This window comes from Panthera pardus, unplaced genomic scaffold (assembly GCF_024362965.1).
Source record: "Panthera pardus isolate Hobbes unplaced genomic scaffold, ASM2436296v1 HiC_scaffold_8, whole genome shotgun sequence".
Taxonomy (NCBI): domain Eukaryota; kingdom Metazoa; phylum Chordata; class Mammalia; order Carnivora; family Felidae; genus Panthera; species Panthera pardus.
This window is the reverse complement of record NW_026527013.1, coordinates 95364541-95387887: the sequence shown is the minus strand read 5'-3', so window position 1 is coordinate 95387887 and position 23347 is coordinate 95364541. Positions and strand designations below refer to the sequence as shown.

Below are 23347 nucleotides of genomic sequence, written 5' to 3'. Positions count from 1 at the left end.
GGGCACCTGGGTGGCTCAGTCGGTTGAGCGACCAACTTCAGCTCAGGTCATGATCTCACAGTCTGGGAGTTCGAGCCCCGCGTCGGGCTCTGTGCTGACAGCTCAGAGCCAGGAGCCTGCTTCAGATTCTGTGTCTCCCTCTCTCTCTCTTCCTCCCAGCTCATGCTCTGTCTCTGTCTCAAAAACAAACACTAAAAAAAATAATTTTAAAAAAGATTCTCTCTCTCCCTCTGCCCCTTTTCCCTGCTCGTGCACTGTCTTAAAAAACAAAAACAAAAACAAAAAACCAGAGAGTAAAACAGTGGTTACAAGGGTGAGAGATAAGAGTAATGGTGTTTAAGGGTATAAACCTGTAATGAGGAATAAATAAGACACAGAGATCTAAGGCACAGTATAATGAATATAGACAATAATGATTATATTGTAATCATGTAAGGTGATAAATATCGCCATATTGGCAATCACATTACAGCATATACATGTATCAAAATAACATGTTGTACATCTTAAACTCTTAGACATATATAATGTTAACGTGTCAAATTTATTCATAAATAAATAAATAAATAAATAAATGCCATGGGTAGAGGGAGAAAAAGAAGAGAAATGTACCAAATTGAGGTAGTTATTTGGTAAATATGATAGTCACATTTTTCCTTTGATACAATCTTAGGAATTTACTTCACACAATAAAAATCACCAATATTAAATTTGAAAAAAAAAATAAACAAAGCCAAATGTAGCAGCATGCAATTGGAAAATAAGAATTTTAAATTCAATTTCTATTTAGCATCAAAAATATATTTAAAAATAAATTTAACACAAGAAGTGAAAGACTTCTGTGCTTAAACAAGTATTGTTGGGATTAAAGACCTAAAAATATGGAGAGATAAACCTTGTTCATAGATTGAAAGACTAAATACAGAACAGATCAGAAAACCCCTGACAGGTACACAAAGAGACCTGTACACTAATGCTTATTTTGTCATTATTTATAATAACAAAGCTTGGCAACAAGCAGTTTGCACTGTAGCATGAAACTGGCTGGGCAGACCAGCTGCAGAATGTTTACACCTATTCCCTCAGGCTAAATGGAGGAAAGAAGCAGCTGGGGTAGGTCTCACTACATAGTATGTATATTTCCACCTAAAGTCATTTCCAGAATGGTGCATCACTCTCTGCTGTCTGTCCTTGTGCTTCTGTCAAACTTTGTGCAGATGGTATTATCTCCTGTCTTCTTCCAGCACAGAAATGGAGCAATAGCTCAGCTGCACAGAATGGATAGAGGATCTGGCTGATCTTTTACTCCTCATCAAGATTTTTAAATCTCTGCTGTTTTTAGCCATGTCCCTTCTTCATTTAGAGAGACCTGTGCCTCCAATTCCTGCCTTTTTTTCTTTCACAATTGTTGATTTGACCTCTGATTCATCAGTTTAGTTTTGCTAAATAAATCAGTTGTCTTTTGTGCAACTGCTGTCAGGCTTTCAAAACTTTTTTGAAGCGTTTCTTCCGCTATTATTTCCTCTCTTGTTCTTTTTGACCTTAACATAAAATTTACCATTTTAACTATTTGTAGGTATACTGTTCAGTGGCATTAAGTACATTCACATTGGTGTGTAACCATCACCAACATGAATCTCCAGAAGTTTTTCACTTCAAACTGAAAGTCTGTTCCCATTAAATGATAACTCTTCCCAGTTTCCACCGTTCTATTTTCTGTTTCTATAAAGTTGTGTGGTTCTTTTTTAAATTCACTTTTCCAAAACAGAGCTCTATCTCCTTAATTCAGTTCTAGGACAAATTCTTTGATCATCTCTGCCTCTCCATTTGTATTCTCCCTTTCTGGAACAACTATTATTTGGATAATGGATTTCCTAGCTATATTGTCTAATTTTTTAATCTTTCTCTTCTTCTTTACCTCTGCCTTTTTGTTCTACTTTCAGGGAGATTTCCTTAACTTTATTTTCCAGCTATCCTATGGAATTAACTTCCAGCTGTATCATGTTTTAAACTCCATAGTTCTTTCTTGTCATTTGGTTGTTCCTTTTCCTATAGTATTCTATTTTGGGGTCATTGAGGTAATAATATCTAATCTCTATGAAGATAGTAATCTTTTTAAAAAGTTTTGTAGACTTGACAGAGTTAGAGATATCAATTCTCCATAAACTGACCTACAGAGTTAATGAAATTACAATCAAAATCACAGTAGGACTTTTTATAGATATAAACAAGCTAATCCTAAAATTTATATGGAAGGGCAAAGGAACTAGAATAATTAAAAACAGTTCTTAAAAGAAGAATAAAGCTGTAGGAAAAAATACTAATTCAAAACTTACCCTAACACTAAAATAATTAAGACAGTGTGCTACTGGCAGAGATATATATACAAAGACTCATGGAACAGGGGCGCCTGGATGGCTCAATGGGTTAAGTGTCTGACTCTCAATTCTGGCTCAGGTCATGATCTCACAAACTGTGAGATTGAGCCCCACATCAGGCTCTGTGCTGGCAGGGTGGAACCTGCTTGGGATTCTCTCTCTTTCTCCCTCTCTCTTTGCTCCTCCCCTACATGCGTGCGTGCATTTGCTTTCTCTCTCTCAAAATAAACAAACATTAAAAAAAAAAAAAACCTCCAGGGGCACCTGGGTGGCTCAGTCAGTTGAGTGTCCGACTTCAGCTCAGGTCATGATCTCACAGTTTGTGGGTTCGAGCCCCACATCAGGCTCTGTGCTGACAGCTCAGAGCCTGGAACCTGCTTCAGCTTCTGTGCCTCCCTCCCTCTTCTGCTCTCTCAAAAATGAATACATGTTTAAAAAAACAAACAAAAAAACTCCAAAAGTGTACCTACGTCTAGGGATTGCTTTTCTTTCTATGTTGTGCTCTGTGCTGACAGAACAGAGCCTGCTTGGGATTCCCTCTCTCCTCTCTGCCCCTCCCCCTGCTCACATGTACATCATACTCTCACTCTCTCTCAAAATAAATAAACATAAAAAAACAAACCAAACTAAACAAACAAACAAACAAAAACACAGGGCTCCTGAGTGGCTCAATTTGTTGAGTGTCTAACTTTGGCTCAGGTCTCACCTGATCCTGAGTTCAAGCGTCTCACCATTCCTGAGTTTGAGCCTCGCATGGGGCTCTGCGATGACAGCTCAGCACCTGGAGCCTGCTTCAGATTCTGTCTCCCTCTCTCTCTCTCTGCCCCTCCTCCACTTGTGCATGCACATGCAGGCTCTCTCTCTCAAAAATAAATAAACATTAAAAACAAACAAACTAAACTAAAGATTCGTGAAACAGAAAACAAGAGTCCAGAGATACACCCATACAAATATGGTCAAATCATTTTTGACAAGGGTGCAAAAGCAGTTCGATAGAGAAAAGAGGTTTTTATTTAAATAATGTTGTTCAAACAACTAGATATCCACATGCAAAAAAGAAAAAAAAAAAAAAGAACAGAACCATAACCTAAAGAGTAAGAACAGCTTACACAAAATTATCTAAAAACAGCTCATAGATCTAAATGTAAAACTATAAAACTTTAAGAAGAAAACATAGGAGAAAGTCTTCATGACCTGAGATTATGTACAGTTCTTATTTAAACAATTTTTAAATGTTTACTCATTTTTTTTTTTATTAAATTTTTTTTTTTTTTCAACGTTCTTTATTTATTTTTGGGACAGAGAGAGACAGAGCATGAACGGGGGAGGGGCAGAGAGAGAGGGAGACACAGAATCGGAAACAGGCTCCAGGCTCTGAGCCATCAGCCCAGAGCCCGACGTGGGGCTCGAACTCACAGACCGCGAGATCGTGACCTGGCTGAAGTCGGACGCTTAACCGACTGCGCCACCCAGGCGCCCGAAATGTTTACTCATTTTTGAAAGAGAGCATGCATATGAGTAGGAGTGGGGCAGAAAGAGAGGGAGACAGAATTTGAAGCAGGCTCCACGCTTTCAGCGCAAAGCCTGATGTGGGGCTCAAACTGTGAGATCATGACCTGAGCTGAAGTTGGACACTCAACCGAGCCACCCAGGCACCCTGTATTAAGTAGAGTTCTTAACATGATACCAAAAGCTTAACCTAAAAAGAAAATAAAAAGATAAATTAAGACTTTATTAAAATTAAAAACCTTTGATATGCAAAGACAGCTGTTAAGAGACTGAAAAGACAAACTGCAGAATGGGAAAAAATATTAACAAATCACCTATCCAACAAACAAAATGCCAAAGTGGATGACTCTCAAAGGCATTCTGCTGAGTTTAAGAAGCCAGGCTAAAAGGATTACGTACAGTATGATTCCATTTATACAACACTCTCGAAAAGACCAAACTATAGTTATGGGCAACAGATCAGTAACAGCCAGGGGCTATGGGTGAAAGACTATAAAGGGACAGGACAAAGGAGTTTTTTGGGGGTGACAGAACTGTTCTGCATCCTGATTATGATGGTGGTCACACCAATCTATATAACGTTAGAACTGTACACCCAAAAAAGTCAGTATTACTATAAAATTTAAAATTAAATGTAAAAGATTTCTTCTGTTCTTCAAATTATGGAAAAGTCATATGGACTTCTCTCTTTTTGTTTGTTTCAGCCTCTATCATGGTACACATGTTCCTCAAATGTCTTTTTAGCTCACTATTCACAGTTAAGAGTGGAAATTGTAGTTAGGCAAAAAAGATAGTGGAATGCTTTCAGTTGTGGGAAAGGAAGAGAATACGATGCTGATTAACTAATATATTTTGGGCGATGCTGGCTAACTCCTTGGAAGTACCGATGAATCTAGTTGCCTTAGGTTTATGTAAAGTTAGAAATATTCTTGTCCATACTAGGACTACAGGATCCCACCAAATAAAATCTTGATAGGAAAAGAATTTTCAAAAAAAAAATCACATATTCAGCCATTCTTCACAAATTCAGATGCTGTTACTGAGCAATCACTATGTGTCGAGCAAAGCACAAAATAACAAAAGAACTTTTCTATGTGGTTAGCTCTACTTTCTTTCTCTTACTTAAGGAGTAAATCACAATACAAAAACATTTGTTTTTCTATCTGGTTCTACTTCCCTTTTTTATATGAAAAATCATTCCAGGATCACAGATTTACCTGATGAAAGCCAAACTCTTCTATTGCTAAACAGCTATAGCCCTCAACCTAAGAAAACTAGTTTAGAATCTGGGGACATTTTATTATTTTCCTGTCCTTCAATGCTATCCTACTGATTCAATCTGAAAAACATGCTATTCTGAAAGAGATTTCAGAACAAAGTGAAGCTATCTTACAGGCAATGGTATTGTATTTCAATTTTAAGATGAAAGATAACCATTTCCAATGTTCTTTGTGTTTAAAGTCAAACATTTTAAGAAAAGTCTGGCAAACACTGTGTGGTCCATTGCCAGGTCTGCAAAAGTTATCTTCTTGTGATGAATAATTTATACTTTGGAGTAATACCCTCTCCCAAATACCTTACTGCAAACTGGTAGAGAAAGAAAAAATGCAAGCTGAAAGGAAATACCTATAGTCCATTGTTTTTTGGTTTTGTTTTGTTTTTAAGTCAAAAGACACTAACAGTAAAGACAAATTGTAAAATAAGATTAAAACCTTTTAAAACATAATTGCTTCAGTTTTTAATTCACTGATTTTATAAAAGAGACTATCATACTCCTTTGAAGATAAAGGGTCAAGGAATGCTTTTCTCCATTATATTCCAATATATTTTTATCTCCTTAACAGCTGCTCCTTCCTTTTCTGGTAAAAGCAATCCAATTTTTCTGGAGAAACCCCCTTCCATCACAGTCAAGAAATGGTTTTGATGGGGCTGGCTCCACCAGGGGGTAGGGGTTAAGGCACAAATTTGGCTAATCGGTTTTCTATTCACCTAACCACAGCGATTGGTTCATGTCATCCAAACTGGACCACTGACTTAATTCTACAACTTTTGCTGGAGGAACCAAGAAAGTAATGTTTCCTTTCAAACAAAAGACAGACATGTGTAAGTTGCCATGTTTTATATCATGTATTCCCTGCATTACCACTGGCCCATAGCTACTTAGACTAAGGATGGACATCTGATCCAAAATGAACCTTTTAGGCAAGTTAGTCACCTATTACAAGGTTTAATTCCAGGGTTTTACCCCAAAAAAGGGGCTCTATACTGGATAGTGACTAACTTAACCAATCAAATTCTCTCTCAGAGAATCTGAAGGTATGAGAAAGAAAGAACATGAATGAACTGGGCATTCACACTTTATCATTTCTCCTCAATCCTCCACAGCCCTTCCCTCCTATACCTACCTTCTCAAGACCCACCCTTATTTCATGAACAGAGCAGACCACACAGAGAATTCCATTGTCTTCTCATAGCCAAGCTTATAAACCAACCTGCATTTGCATTCATTTTTCTCTTCTTAGAATGAAAGTGCATCCCTTTCAAAGCAAAGACAAATATGCTATGGATCCCTTCCTTCGCAAAAATGTTTCTTTCCTCTTCAGAAACTATGTCCTTTCATTTACCTTATCCCATTCCTATGCCATCAGTTCCCTAGAATATAGAAAATGATCTAGGCCTAGATCACCTTTCAACAAGCAAACATGTTCTATGATTTTCCATCATTAAAAAATCTCCTTCTTTAAAGAATGTTCTTCTCAACAAACGCTTGGTCATCTGTATCCACATGGAAAAAAAAGAATCTTGAACCCTACCTACAGCTCCACACAAAAGTAAAATTCCATATGAATTGCAGATCTAAATTGGGGAAGGTAAAACCAATAATGTTTTTTCTTTCTTCTCTTTTCTTAGAGAGAGAGCATGCGCACAAGCATGCTCAGGGGAAAAAGGGGCGGGGGGGAAGGGGGAAGGGAGAGAGGAAGGGAGGGAGGAAGAGAGAAAGAGAGAGAGAGGAAGAGAGAGAGACAGGGAGAGAGAGAGAGAGAGAGAGAGGAAGAGAGAGAGAGAGGAAGAGAGAGAGAGAGAGAGAGAGAGAGAGAGAGAGAATCTTAAGCAGGCTCCATGCCCAGCGCAGAGCCCAACGCAGGACTCGATCCCATTACCCTGGGATCATGACCTGAGCTAAAATCAAGAGTAGGACGCTCAACTGACTGAGCCACCCAGGCATCCCATAATAATGCTTTCAAAAGAAAATATGGAGGGGCATCTTCATAACTGCAGGGTAAACAAAGATATCTTAAGACATTGTTAATGTTAATTTACTTCATGTCCAGAATGTCACTGTCTTTTCCTCTGTAATTGTTTCAAATCTCTTTATTTTTCAAAGATATAACATATAATTAGATTTTCCTTCTGCCACAATTCTTTCCCTTCCTCTCTCTCAGAAAAACTACTTTGAGGGGCACCTAGGTGGCTCAGTCGGTTGAGTGTCCGACTTTGGCTCAGGTCATGGTTTCCAGTTCATGGGTTTGAGCCCCACACTGGGCCCGCTTCTGTCAGTGCACAGCCCACTTTGGATCCTCTATCCACCCCCCCCCAAAAATAAATACACATTAAAAAAAGAAAAAGAACAATCACTTTGAAGTTGGTTTTTTAAAACTGGAATAATCTTGTTATTTATCAGTAGGAGAACAGAAAAATAAATGGTGGTTAATCATGTAATAGAAAACTAATAGTTCAAGTATACCAAAAAGTCTACATGATCACTGTCTAATGGAATGTTTTTTAACCAGTCAAAATGTAAACTTATAGTTAAATATAGTTTCCTATTTCTTTCCATTTCCCATAGAGAAGAGTGTCCATATTTTCCAAATCCAAAATTAAGACACTTGAATAGAAAAATATACAGCCCAAATGTAATAATTGATATCATAGTTGTCCTGGACTTTCTGGAAGGTGGTGTTTCATGTACCCATAAGCAACAGTGTACTCTGAACAACAAAGTAAGCAATGTATATTTACCTACCTACCTACCTACCTACACATTATATTGCCTATAATAGTTATCATCAGCTGGACTCAATTCACCATACTTAGGTGTTTCAGCAGCCTTTTACACTAACTTCTAAACAAAAGTACGAAACTTGAAAAAGATGTTGACAGTAACACTTTCCCCCATTCCTAATGATTTCCTCCATTTGCAAGGAGCCCAAATGGTGTAATATTCTTGACCCTTATCTACCTCAGGGATTTTAGCATATCTGGAGAGGAAAAAAAAAAAACTGGATATGCTTACTGTTTTGACCTCTCAACTAGTTCAGAGCTTAGGGGAGGAATAGAAGCCCTTGCAAATTTAACAAAATACTAAGTTTCTTAAAACATCTTTTAAGGAAGCTGAGAAACATAAGCTTTGCTCCTTTTAACAAAGTATCATTGATTCTCATGAAAATGAAACTTCCAAAAATGACTGCAAAAATGCACTATATAAACATAAAAACTACAAAAAGCGAAATGCCAATCAACTGATTTTGTTCTTTAAAGAAATGCAATTTACAGGTTTACTATTATAGTAAATTTCAGATAATGTTGTCAATGGAAATATTCAACAACAGTTTGAATAATACATGTGCAGAATCTGGGGCGCCTGGGTGGCTCAGTTGGTTGGGTGTCCGACTTCGGCTCAGGTCACGATCTCACAGTTCGTGAGTTCGAGCCCAGCCTCTGTGTGGAGGCTGTTTTGGATTCTGTGTCTCCCTCTCTCTGCCCCTCCCCTGTTCATGCTCTCTGTCTCAAGAATAAACATTAAAAATACATATATATATATATATATGTGCAGAATTAGACTGAAAAAAAAAAAAAAAAAAAAGCCAGAAGGCTGTAACTATAACAAGATCTCATGAAGGGGCGCCTGGATGGCTCAGTTGGTTGAGCACTGACTTTGGCTCAGGTCATGATCTCACGGTTCATGAGTTCAAGGCCCACATTGAGCTTGCTGCTGCAAGTGTAGAGGCCTGCTTCTGATTCTGTCACTCCCTCTCTGCCCCCACCTGCTTGTACATTCTTTCTCAAAAATAAATAAAAAACATTAAAAATAAATCTAAAAAAAAAAAATCTCATGGGAAAAAAACTTGTCCTATGCTTTATGTTCCTTGTGCCATTTAATATGCACAACAATTCCACCACCGACATTTTACAGTAAAGAAACACAAACTTTGGGAGTTAAATTATTTTGGAATGGCCTTATGGTATATACAGAAAATTCTGCAAACTGCAGTATTAATCCTGGCTGTAACATTTACTAGCGTACAAGCCACTTAAAAGTTTTGAGACTTTTTCCTAATATGTAAAAGTAAATAATTAAGCCTCTGTTGCTGGGCAATTATAAAATAGGGTAACGAAATATATAAAATACATTCAATATTTGCCAAATAGTAGGTAATCAATATAATGTAGTCATTGTCACTGTTATTAGTAACTTGCCTAGAATCACATAGCTGTATCTAGTTCCAAAAACCTTTTTCCTTCTTTTAAAAATACTTAATAAAAAGGGTGCCTGGGTAGCTCAGTGTTTAAGCATTTGATTCTTGAATTCGGCTCAGGTCATGATCCCAGGGTCATGGTATCGAGCTCCACGCGGCGCTTCATGTTGAACACGTAGCCTGCTTGAGATTCTCTCTCTTTCTCCCTCCCCTGCTGCTCACATGCTCTCTAAAAGTCATGTTTAAAAATAAAATAAAATAAGAACACTTAATAAGGTTACACAGAGTATAAAATTGGAATGTATATAGAAAAATATAAAGAATAAAATAAAAAGATCACTATAATCCTCAAACCCTATAATAATGACTATTAACACATTGGCATGTCTTTTATATAGAGAGCCTTCTTTTTTTTTTTTTAATATATGAAATTTATTGTCAAATTGGTTTCCATACAACACCCAGTGAGAGAGCCTTCTTTTAAGTGAAGAACTGGATTGTGCTGTATAATGAAGTTGCAATTTTTTTCTTTTATATTTAGGTTTTATCATTAGTCTCCTCTCTATAACTTTACATTAAGCAGGTTCTAATGTATCCACTATAATAAGTAAACTTATGTGTATCTTTGAACCTATGCTTTTTTCCCCCCAAAGAATGTCTTAAGCCAAGTAGCAATATCTCTGTTTTTAGCAAAGCTCCAGCGACTACATGTTAACATTCAAGTATTGGTTTGCATCTGAAAGAATTCATTTATACTTTATATATTTTTACTACTGATAGTGAATCTTAGCATTAAGATTCTATCACATTCTATTGCCATAGCAATGAAATATAATTAAGGCTAAGGGCTTCCTCATGTTTGTTCCTGCTGTCCAAATCACAGCCCCAGTCTGAGACTGGAAACTCTCCAACATCAGAAAATAAGAAACTGAGTCCTATGTATTTCACTTAATGTTTTCTAATTCATTTTATATTCCACATATCTTAATGAAATAACGAAGGACATAAGAATATAACAGTCTTTAACACCTAAAAGAATTTAACACCTAAAAAAGACATAAAGAATTGAGATTTGAGCCATGCTTTCCTGCATCCTGAAGAAATGGAAAACTGAATGAACATAAGTGCTTCAATGACCCTTTCAGACTGAAAAGTTAGAGGACAAGATTCAAAACATGACCTAATAAAAAGGCACAATACCTGAAATGAAAAATCTAACATGTATGACCTCCATAGCAGGTACATAAAATTCAAGTCTTTTTGAGCCACGAGAAAATGAGTAAGAGAACGAAGTATGTCTGTGGAACCTAACTGATCCAATAGTTATTAAGCACTGGCTACACAAACAACATTAAGACCTACAAAACTCTCTCAAAAATCAAAAAAGGACCAAGTACTCTCAATCCAGATTTACAAGGGAACAGGTATTGACCTTTCTTAAATAATATGAAAGAAGCTATGGTATACAGTTGTAAATCATGATAGTCATGTAAAAGCAAGATGCATACCAAAATACCACTATGACTGTTAAGAAACACCATATCCAAGAACAATGAATAATTCATATACTTTACAAAGGATTAAAGAATACTTAATTATTTCCCAAGATAATACATGAATTTAGGAACTACAATTTATGCAAATTGTATGTTGCAATAAAAAACAAACAGTAATTTCAAATTGAACAAGAGAAGCATAGGATATGTCATTTTTAGAAATGGGACAAGCCGAATAATAAGTATTGGAAGACAATGATTGGTAGTCTATGCTAGAAGCACATGATTATCAGGTGCATTTTTCAAAGGAAAGGCATACTCCTCAGGCAGATAAAATCATAATTCATGCCACATATATTTACTGAGCACCTACCATTTGCCAGACAAGTAGGGAAATATAACAAAACAAAATAAACTAAAATCCCTGTCCCCATGGAGTTTACAACATATTCGTGTAAGATGTTATTTTAACAACAACAACAACAATAACAACAACAACAACAACAAAGCCAAGAAGGGGATGGGGTTTTGGGATGCTGTAATTATTCAAAGGACGATTAGGGAATGTAACATTTGAGTAAAAAAGGTAATATTTTATTAATTCCAATTATAATATTCCAGGCAGAGGAAATAGGCAGTGAAAGGAGCGTGCTCAATACATTCAAGGAACAGAAAAGAGGCCAGTATTATTATAGTGTATGTACACTGAGGAAGAAAGGAGTAGGATATGAAGTCAAGAAAAGTAATGGGGCAGACAGACTTTTGAGGGTCTTAAAGGGTCATCGTAAATTGCTAGGTAAAAAGAAAAAAGAAAAGAGAAACCACTAGAGGATTTTTAGGAGAGGAATGAAAGACTTGACTTAGATTTAACAGGATCACCCCGGCTGGCTATCTACAAGACTAAGGGGAGAGGCAGCAATGCTAGAAGCAGGGAGACTACTTAGGAAGTAGCTGCAGTAATCCAAGTAAAAGTTGATGGTAGCTTGGACCTGGGAGGTAGCAGTGGAGGTGGTGTGAATATTTGATCAGATTTTGGATGTACTCTGAAGGTAAGGATGGAATTTGCTGACAGATGGGAAGTAGGAGTGAGGGAGAAGAGGAAGATAAGAATGACTCCACAGTTCTTGGCCTGAACACCTAGAAGGCTGGAATTACTATTACTGAGAAGGGATGATTGCAGGAGGTGAAAATGTGAGTGGGAAGGTGGGGAATCTGCTTAAAATTGAGCATACTACATTTGAGAGGCCTACAAGACGTCAGGTAGGCAAGAGGATATACCAACGTGAACCTCAGGAGAGAAGTCTGGGCTAAAGATACAGTTTGGAAGTTAACAATGTATAGATTGTATACTATTTGTGTAAGTAATTTAATATTAAATATAAACCCACTGACATTTTCTATACATATTTTCCCAACTTTAAAATACTGAAGATTTTTCTCCTGCCAATCTAATAGAAACTAATGACTTATAAGTTATTTAGTATATACATGTTAAAAATGAATCAAAAATAGAAGCCAGAAATCAAACAACATCAAGGAGTAAAGGATATGAAAAAGCAAGGTAGTGAAAGGAATCATTCAGACCTTTAGGCTATATGACTTTTAGGTTATGCATTGGCACACTGACATTATGGTACATATTCTATTTAAAACTGGTCCTTGACATGTAGTTGATGTGACCTAGGTTTAAGGGCACAAAATTCCAAATGAAGAGAGGTCTCTTTAAATCATATTCTAAATAGCAGGTGGATAAGAGAAGTTCCTAAGTAAATGGACTTGAAACCTGTTTTTTCCCACTCCGATCCTTCCTGCACCTATTAATCTTATGTCCATACAGCTATGTGTTTACCTTCTCTTATAAGATAAGATTTGGAATTATAGTAAATTTCCTTCATTTTATCTCTCCCATCAGAGTTCCTCATCTAAAGAACTTTGGAGACAGGGCGCCTGTGTGGCTTTGTTGGTTAAGCGTCCGACTCCTGATTTTGACTCAGGTCATGTTCATGGTTCATTGAGTTCGAGCCCCATGTTGGGCTTTGTGCCTGCTCAGGAGTCTGTGTCTTCCTCTCTCCCTGTCCCTCCCTGCTCTCTCTTTCTTTCTCAAAAATAAATAAACATTAAAAAAATAAAGAGCTCTGGACACAGAAAAATGATTTGAGGAACAGTTTTTAAAATTCTTCCACTGCTTCTATACAACTAGTACTATTTTAAGGGCCTAAGAGAGGCATAAATTAATTTCATACAATAGTTGCCAGGAACATCAGCAGCACCTGAGACATTACTGGAAGTGAAAACTCTCAGGTTCCACCCCAAATTGACTGAATCAGAAACTTTGGGGGTGGGGCCAGCGATCTGTGCATTAACAAGCCCTCCCAGTGATTCCAAAACATTTTAAACTTTGTGAACTTCTAGCTCAGAACACTAGGGATCAATTCTCTCAATGAATATCAATTGAAAAGGCTGCTAGGCTATAATCCTTGAGCATAAGAATCTTACTACTTTGCACTTTCACTGCATGAATCTGGCATTTAAGCCACATTCAAAGATTGTGAATAGTCAAAAAATCAGAAGTAACACCTCCCTCTGAATTTGTTTTTCTTCATCCTAGGATACCAAGTTCTCAGTACAACTTCTATCTTTCCTTCCTAGTCCTCCTTAGTCTATAGAAAAGGTAATTTTTTTCAATCAGAATATCATACACTAACTTTTAAAGTAATTCTGTAGATGTCATGTCAAGTCACATTTCAGAGCAAGAAATACTCTTACGATTACAGTTGGCCCTTAAGCAACATGGAAGTTGGGGTGCTGACCCTACAGTCAAAAATCCACATATAACTTTTGACTCCCCCAAAACATAACTACTAATAACCTTCTGTTGACTGAAAACCTCAATATAAAGTTGATTAACACATATTTTTAAAAATAATATATTTTTTAAATGTTTATTTTTTTTTTTAATTTTTTTTTTCAACGTTTTTTATTTATTTTTGGGACAGAGAGAGACAGAGCATGAACGGGGGAGGGGCAGAGAGGGAGGGAGACACAGAATCGGAAACAGGCTCCAGGTTCCGAGCCATCAGCCCAGAGCCTGACGCGGGGCTCGAACTCACGGACCGCGAGATCGTGACCTGGCTGAAGTCGGACGCTTAACCGACTGCGCCACCCAGGCGCCCCTGTTTATTTTTTTTTTTTTGAGAGAGAGCAGGGGAGGGGCAAAGAGAGACGGGGGGGGGGGGGGGGGGGCACAGGATCTGAAACAGGCTCTGCGCTGACAGCAGAGAGCCCAAAAGCGAGGCTTGAACTCATGTACCGTGAGATCATGACCTGAGCTGAAGTCCAATGCTTAACAGACTGAGCCACCCAGGCACCGATTAACACATATTTCATACGTTATGTGTATTATATACTGTATTCTTGCCATACAGTAAGCTAGAGAAAAGAGAATGCTATTAAGAAAATCATAAGAAAAACACATTTATAGAACTTTACTGTATTTATCCCAAAAAATCCACATATAAGTGGGCCTGTGTTCAGATCCATGTTATTCAAGTATCAACTGTATTTATCCAAGTGTATCAACTTACAAGTAAGAAAATTGGGGCCTACAGACATTACATGGCAAGTACATCCTAACAGAGGTGGACAGACACCAAAGGATAAAATTATCGTCTCCAGTCATCTCTACCTGGACTGAGTCAAAATAGCTCCTCTAACAGATTTAAATAAAGGCATTAGAAAGACTGAAAGAAATACAAGATAATCTTTACTTTTCCAACTGTTTTCTGGAAATACAAATAAATTCATCATCAAAAACCATCATTGATGGGGCACCTGGCTGATTAAGCTGATTAAGCATCCAACTCTTGGGTTTTGGCTCAGGTCATGATCTCAAGGTTTGTGAATTCCAGCCCTGAACCGGGCTCCATGCTAACAGCGACAGCAAGGGCCTGCTTGGGATTTTTCTACTCCCCTTCCCTCTTTGCCCCTCCCCGCTTGCGCACATTGCTCTCTCTCTCAAAATAAATAAATAAACTTGAAACAAAGAAACCCATCACTGCTTTATTTCCTTGCAATAGTGATGTCTTTTTCTCATTTTGTGCTCTATATATTAACTGGAGAAAAAGACCCTTAACATTAATAGGAACACTCTGCAGCTATCTAGTGAGGTGGCATGCTGCACGCACCAGAATCTTGTCCTCCACTGTCCTATCAGTTCAATACTAAATTTCCCAGAAATGAATCTCAAGACTGTTTACAGCAACTATTTCATTCAGATAATGTGGCAATTTTTCTGACCAACACTTACCTTCCTGGTTATACCCCATTCAACACAGAAACTGCCTGGAGAAAACTAGAGTGTAGATCCTTTGATACTCTGTGCCCCAAGTTGAAAACCATTTTTTAAATTTATTTTAAAAATTTTGTTTAAGAGACGAAACAGATGAACATAAGGGAAGAGAAACAAAAATAATATAAAAACAAGAAGGGGGACAAAACATAAGAGACTCTTAATATGGAGAACCAACAGAGGGTTACTGGAGGGGTTGTGGGGGGGGGATGGGCTAAATGGGTAAGGGGCACTAAGGAATCTACTCCTGAAATCATTGTTGCACTATATGCTAATTTGGATGTAGATTTAAAAAAATAAAATTTAAATAAAATTAAAAAAAAATTTGTTTAAAGTTTTATTTATTTATTTTGAGATACACAGAGAGTGCATGAACTGGGGAAGGGCAGAGAGAGGGAGAGAGAGAATCCTAAACAGGCTCTGCACTGCCATTGAGGAGCCTGACGGCGGGGATGTAACTCACAAACTATGAGATCATGACCTGAGCTGAAATCAATAGATGGACACTTAACCAACTGGGCCACCCAGGTGCCCCAAGCTGAAAACCATTTTAATTGTACTCTAATCTTATTTCACAAGGGTTCTGTGGTAACTTACAAGCAACATTCTGATAAATAAATTAAGGGGAATTAAGTGTTGTGGAAGGTAGCACAGCCTTCCACGTGGAAAGAATATGAGCTTTGGAGCCACGAAGATCTACTGGGTTCACGTTTTATTTCTAGTCCTTAGTTGCCCTCATTTTAAAGGACAGAAGCCATAATATTGGCATTCTGCCTTACATTGTTGATATATTTAAGTTTTTAGTTATTTTAAAATATAAACATCTTGAGAACAGGAAGTACATTTTATATATCTCTGTATCACTCACATCATATCCACATAGGTGTTCAACAGATATTTAACTAATATGGAATAGATTTTATTATTATTTTTTATAGTAAGCTCCCTGCCCAGCATGGGGCTCAAACTCACGACGCTGAGAGTTACATGTTCTACTGACGGAGCCAGCCAGATAGCCCTAATATGGAATAGATTTTAATATATCAGATAAAACTCCTAATAAGTGCCCTTGCTTCCAGATTCCACTCCCTAAAGCACCCTCCCCCTCAACTACAACTAGCTTACCTTTATCAAAAGACACATCTGATTTTGTCCAATTCCATTTTAAAACTTTCCCAAGGCTCACAGCCTTTAAGAAATTAAGGGAAAGTCTCTGCCCAAACCAGAATTTATCTCATCCTACCCTATCTCTTATAACTCAGGCCCACTTCTGAATTACTGAAGCTCCTGGAATGTTCTTCCCATGACCCTAACATGCTCCTCTTTAATAGGCTAACGTCTACCAGTCATTCAGGTCTCAAAAGCCACAGTTCCTCAACTCTTAACATAGTTAGATGTCCTGCCTCCCTAACTTGATAATACACCCAACTTACCATCTAATACTGAATATGTACTAGAAATGTATCTACTATCTACTATCTAGTATCTACTAATACTAGAAATGTTTATTCTGCTTCTCCAATTATCTGTAAACTTTTTGGGGACAAGGGTCACACTGTACTGAGTTTTATATGCACTGTTTATCATAGTTACTGACACATAAAACACCTTTAATTAAGATTTATTGAACATAATGATAAAGTCCAATGTTCTCAAAATCATTAGTTTCCAATTTGATAATATAATCATGTTTATTTCCCTGTCTATAAATAATTTTGGGGGGAAAAAACCATAGCTGCCTAGTAGGTTAAAGAAAAAGATTCTGGTGCCTTATTCTGTACATACATTTATTATGACAAAGAAGACAAAATGAGCATTATTACTTTCAAAGAACAGAGAAAATATTTCACAAGAACTTGTTATTATCAGGGGACCTGCTTTGTGCTGGCCTCATCCCCAGAAAAGAGAAGGCATTTATAAACATGGAAAGAAAGAAGGTGAGAAAAAATCCTGGAGTATTAGACTGGAATTGGAAGTACAGGGACGAACTTATGGTTTTATAAAATATACACCTAGATACAGAAAAAATTATGGATATATATGTATGTATTACATATGTGTGCATGTATGCAAACCATACTTGCGTAGTCACACATTTCCTAGTCCCTATAAGTAATGACACCCCAGAAAGCAAGAGCACACTAAGCCCCTAAATCTTTTTTAATTTTCTTTAATGTTTTTATTTATTTTTGAGACAGAGAGAGACAGAGTATGAACAGGGGAGGGGCAGAGAGAGAGGGAGACACAGAATTCGAAGCAGGCTCCAGGCTCTGAGCTGTCAGCACAGAGCCTGAAACGGGGCTCGAACTCACGGACTGTGAGATCATGACCTGAGCTGAAGTCGGACACTTAACCGACTGAGCCACCCAAATGCCCCTAAGCCCCTAAATCTTTGTTTTTAAATACCATCTTTTACAAAAACAAACAACAATGACAAAGACCAAACAGGGCTCCTTGGAGATATGGCTGATTCCAGGGCTAGACCAGGCAAAGTACAGAATGAACAAGGAACAGCATGTTCTGCCAGAAATGCAGAATGAATGAGATGGGAGAATGATAAATAGGCAAATAAGCCAGCTTGAAGGGGCTCCCATGGGTTAAGTCAGGAACAATTTAAACAGCAAAGTAAGTAATAATAGTAACAAATCACAACAAATTAAATAAAATTGAAATCCATGAGTCCTTACTGATTTAATACACAAATGGGGGAGAAAGGAACGTTCCACCTTACAAAAAAATACCAACTAATACAAGTAGAAGGAATAATAGAAATAGAGGAATATCATTTGGCAATCATCATGTAAGTGGTTAATTAAGGTGAGAGCCTTCACTGATACCCACATTAAGGCTAGTAGTACAGATGTCTGATGAGAAACAAGATGCTGGCATAATTTTGGAATACCTCTCCACAAATACTGATCAAATGCAAAAGGATTTCAATATGATCAAGGTTTTAATCACCAACAGTGGCAAGGTTTGACATCATATGCCTCTGGATGCAATGCACTAAGAAGGGGACAGACCTATTTCTGTGGTATTCCTGGCCAGGAATGCATGAACTGATTGGAGTCATGAGGAAATATTACACAAACCTAGGCTGAGGGTCATACAGAATGTAGGGCCTGTGCTTCCTAAAACTGTCAAGGACAGGAAAGACAGGGAAAAATGAGGCTGAAGAAGTCTGAAGAAACATGACAACTAAATGTAAAATGTATTCCTGAACAGAATCCTGGACCAGAAAAGAATGAGATATTGCTCGGATTGTCAATGAAATATAAATTGGTTCTTTGCACTAGATGGTAGTGTTGTACCAATGCTTATTTTCTGATTTAGAGGGTTATATGTTGGTTATATAACAGAGTAACTTGTTTTTGAAAAATAGACACTATAGTGTTTACAGGTGCTGGAACAGCATATCTGCTGCTTGCTCCAAAATGTTTAGAAAAAGACTAATACAGGATAAATATATATATATATATTTTTACACACATATATACACACGTATGTAGCATTATGTATGGAAACAGAGGACCGGCAATAAAAGAAATGCAGTAAAATATTAACAATGGTGAAATGTGAGGGAAGGGAATATAGGAGTTCTTTGCTATCTTCTGGCATCTTTCTGCAAGTCAGAGAAAGTTACCTTTTCTGTAAATCACTTTTTTCTGCCAGAGGCCAGAAAACAGAATAAAAACCCTGGCCTAATATGTTTATTTACATACTTTCCTTTATAATACTCTGAGGGGATAGGTTAAGAAGGAGGACAATGTTTTTAGGCTTATTTGGAAAAGAGCATCATTGAGTTTTTAAATGAAGTTTCCTCTCTTCGTGGATTTTCAACAGGCATTTTACAGTTCAATGAAGAAAGGAATCTTGACTTACTCATCTTTATGGTCCTAACACCTAATGCATTTATAATTTAGTCACTATTATATACCGGAACAGGAATTCTCAATATTGTTCTAATCAGAAAACAGTGACCTGAGTAACAAGAATTCTGCTACACAGAAAGGGAAAAACTGTCTATGTCAAGTGAAAATATGTCTGAGAACAGGAAAACAGCAAGGATTATCTTTCTTAGGAACTTGAAGGAGGATTATCTGCTCTATAGTCCTAAAAACAGAAGAATGTGTAACCAGTAGCAAAGGCCTTAACTTAAAGAATGGCAAACTGCTGGGAGTTTATGGTAAAAACAAACCAAACCAAACATACAAACAAAAACAGAATAAAATGTTTCGAATAGAAGTGAGGTTTTTGGAGAAAACAATGGACAGTGGAAGATCATCTTTAAAAAAAAAAATGTGAGGGTGGGACGTGTGGGTGGCTCAGCTGATTAAGCATCTGACTTCAGCTCAGGTCATGATCTCATGGTTGATGAGTTTGAGCCCTGCATCAGGCTCTGTGCTGCCAGCACAGAAGCTGCTTCAGATCCTCTACATCTCTCTCTTTCTCTGACCCTCCCTGCTTGTGTGCACGCTCTCTTTCTTTCTCTCACAAAAATAAAAACATTAAAAAAAACCCTTTTTTTTAATGTTAGGAGAGTCTTGGTGGCTCAGTAGGTTAAGCATCAGATTCTTGATTTCAGCTCAAGTCACACGGTCTCACAATTCAAGAGACTGAGCCCCGTGTCCCGTGTTGGGCTCTGCACTGACCATGCAGAACTTGCTTGGTATTCTCTTTCTCCCTCTCTCTCTGGCCCATTTCTCATTTCTCAAAATAAATAAATAAACATTAAAAAAAAAAGTGAGGGGCGCCTGGGTGGCTCGTCGGTTAAGTGTCCGACTTCGGCTCAGGTCATGATCTCACGGTCTGTGAGTTCGAGCCCCGTGTCGGGCTCTGTGCTGACAGCTCGGAGCCTGGAGCTTGTTTCAGATTCTGTGTCTCCCTCTCTCTCTGCTCCTCCCCTGTTCATGCTCTGTCTCAAAAATAAATAAACGTTAAAAAAAAAAAAAAAAAAAAAAGTGAGACTTTGGAAAATGATTAGATAGAACTATATTAAATCATTAGGATAAACCATATATATTTAAAGATTTTTAAACCTGAAGGAATACATTTTCACTGAAATGTATTCAAACCTTCAAGACATCAGACAGTTGTCAAAGTTAAACTCAAAACTTAAAAAGCTGAATAGATTTCATATAGCTCAACATCCTATCTTTCCTGGAGAATTTTTTTGGTACATTTTATAAGATGTTGATCCCATTGCTAAACTAGAAGAAAAAAGAAGTTATGTACCTGAAGATCTATAATACGATTAACCATAATGAACTTCCAAATTATCTTTTCGAAGGTTTCAATAACTACTGAAAATTATATTTATAGTACATAACTCATCTGCTTTAGAAAATAAAAGATATTAATACCTTATGAAATGAGAATTTTTCTATTCAAAGCATTAGAGAATTAAAAATTGCTATATCTATATTACAACTTCTTTTCCTGATAGAGGAATCTAGCATATTACAAGTAAAACAACATTCAGTATCACTATAAATCAGAATCTGTATGGTTTTTAAATGGAGATAAAACACTTCTTATGACTATTATACGAATTGAATGAAATTATGTATATAAAGCATTTAGCATGGTGGCTAGTGTGAGTCAAGCACTCAGTAAATGGCATTAAATGTGTTTATTCTCATAGAAATGATGTGAAACAACCCTGAAATATGGTGAAGTGACTTCAAAACCTATTTGAGATGTCTATAAAGGCAGATGGATAGAATCTAGACTGACAAATTCGATAAGGAAAGGAATTCTTACTTAAACTTGTAGTCCCAGAATCTAACAGTGCCTGGCACACATAGTAGGCATTCAATAAAGGTTTACTGACATGAAGTGAATATGAAAGGAAGTTATCTGTAAAAGAAAAAAAGAGGTAGCCTGAGATTGTCTGAAAAATAAGCTTACAGTCCAAGAATTACTATTCCCTAAGCAAGTCACTTTGAGAAAGTAAAGAAAATACAGAAACATTTTTAGAACCATGCATAGAAACTCCTCTGACTGGCCTTTTAAATAATAACAGAGTCACTCTCAAGTCTGTTTTGGCAAATGTGTCACATATGAAGTCTAATATTATAGAAAAATATTTTTAGGGGCGCCTAGTTTGCTTAGTCGGTTGGGCAGCCGACTACAGCTCAGGTCATGAACTCACCGTCTGTGAGTTCGAGCCCCGCATTGGGCTCTATGCCGCGAGCTCAGAGCCTGGAGCCTGCTTCCAATTCTGTGTCTCCCTCTCTCTCTGCCCCTTCCCTGCTTGCTCTCTGTCTCTGTCTCTGTCTCCCTCACAAAAATAGTAAACATTAAAAAAATTTTTTTTAATAAAAATAAATAAAAAAAGAAAAGTATTTTTAAATTTCATCTAAATAACTGTTGTATCCATCCTCAAAGAGTGAAAAAACACCCACGGCACTGAGAAATATTTTCTAAATTCTATTCAAGGAGAATCAGATAAGCTTAATTCAAGTTTTTCCATCTATTTATACAGAAAAATTACCTCGGAACTTTTACTTACAAGTACATTGTAAATATATATATTTCACTTTCACAAATTCATCTTGAAAATCAATTGTCAAAAGTGACCAGTGCTGCCGGAATACAAAAGAGTAGCTAACGAACTTTTCTCCCTTGTCTCAGCAGCCACCTGTTAGAGCTCATCCTGATGGCACAATCTGCATGGTTTTGCAACATTTTCATACTGAAAACTCTAAATTCTCAGTGCAGCTGGCAAAGAGAAAAGTATAACACGAAAATACAGTCCTATCTTCCCCACTCTATTTCCAAAGATAATAGGAATCAATAGACTTTTTTTTAAAAAAAAGGCTTTTCTAAGTTATGGCCCATCACCTCACTTTTATTTGGAAACTGATCAATTTTATGCAAAGCAAATCATGTCTTTAATAATACACTCAGTGCTTGATTCTGAAACAAGCCAGTAAAGTACACTTCTAGACAGACAGCTGGAGCTACATCTTCTGAGCCTACTTCAAACTAAAATCTGTGAACAATGTGAAGTTACAAATCAAATAATAATCCAAAATCAATTGCTGGAAGAAGGTTTTGAAAACAACAATAAAAATCATCATTAAACACATCTACCTTTCCTAACAAAATGACTATGTCTTCAGGAAAAAAAAATGACAAAGCTACCAGTTTACATCACAGAACAGTTTACAGAATAGTAACAAGGAACCTGCAATATGCAGAGAAAAATTATTCTTAAATTATTATTTGCTTCCTGCAGTGCCCTGTAAAGTGTCAAAAGCATGAAGGCCACTGACAATATTACAATTATTTTTTCATCTAATTTCTGGAAAGTTCTGCAGTGGTAGTTTAGAAAGCAAACTAAATTTTGAAGAGAAAAAATGCTTAGCCGGAAATCTGGAAATAAACATTTCGTTTATTTTTTACACTAAGAAGCAGTAAGGTCATAGGGGCCAAAATGTGTAATATCTGTAGGTGGCTGATCCAAATCAGTAAAAATGGGTCTCTCTGGAATTAAGGACTTAAAATAATATCTTACCAATACAATCTGACATGATCTTTAAAAATCACTTTTTTTAATCACTGACAATGCAAAACTTTCCAATACAAAATTTATTTCAACAAACGCAAACACATACTTCATAAATTAAGAACTAAATGTAAATCCAAAACACTAAAAATTACTTAAAGACATGAAAAAACATATTTGAAACATCAGACTTTTGTTTTTACGTTCATTTCTTAGATCTACTAGCAAAGCTCTTCTGGAAAGGGTCTTCATTCCAATACAAGATTGTTTAATATGCAAATTCCGTGTGAATAGAGCTTTTGAGACTAATTCTTAAAACCTCCTTAGGAGATGCTTAATTACAGCTGTAGTTCCAATCTCCTGCGACTCAAACAGTAATGCACAGAAAAGAGCCTATACACAGTTACGGTGAGGAATGAAGGTCCAGGAGAGACCCATCCTTTTGTTTTGGTGGCAGACGCTGCAAAAATAAAGGTCCATAGAGCTATCTGCACCTATCCCCGCCCATCACAACCCTACAGAGCACTTTCACCCATCCACTCAAGACCCTCTAGCTCACGAGATTTGCCCAACCCGTGGCTTTCCACGTCTTAAAGGATGGGCGGGGGAGGCTGCGAGGTCTGGGA

At 37.1% G+C, this 23347-nt stretch overlaps 1 protein-coding gene across 3 annotated transcripts in view; it reads right to left on the bottom strand.

Annotated features, from left to right (window-relative positions):
* Nucleotides 1-23347, bottom strand: part of ANKIB1 (ankyrin repeat and IBR domain containing 1) — a 143795-nt gene that overhangs the window by 119628 nt on the left and 820 nt on the right. Inside the window, exon 1 of one of the 3 annotated variants that reach the window (XM_019443298.2) lies at nucleotides 20972-20990. The exons of the other annotated variants lie outside the window; for them this stretch is intronic. The gene's annotated coding sequence lies outside the window, so the exon portion shown is untranslated. Of the gene's footprint in view, nucleotides 1-20971; nucleotides 20991-23347 lie in introns of those variants that run through there. 3 annotated transcript variants of the gene reach the window in all.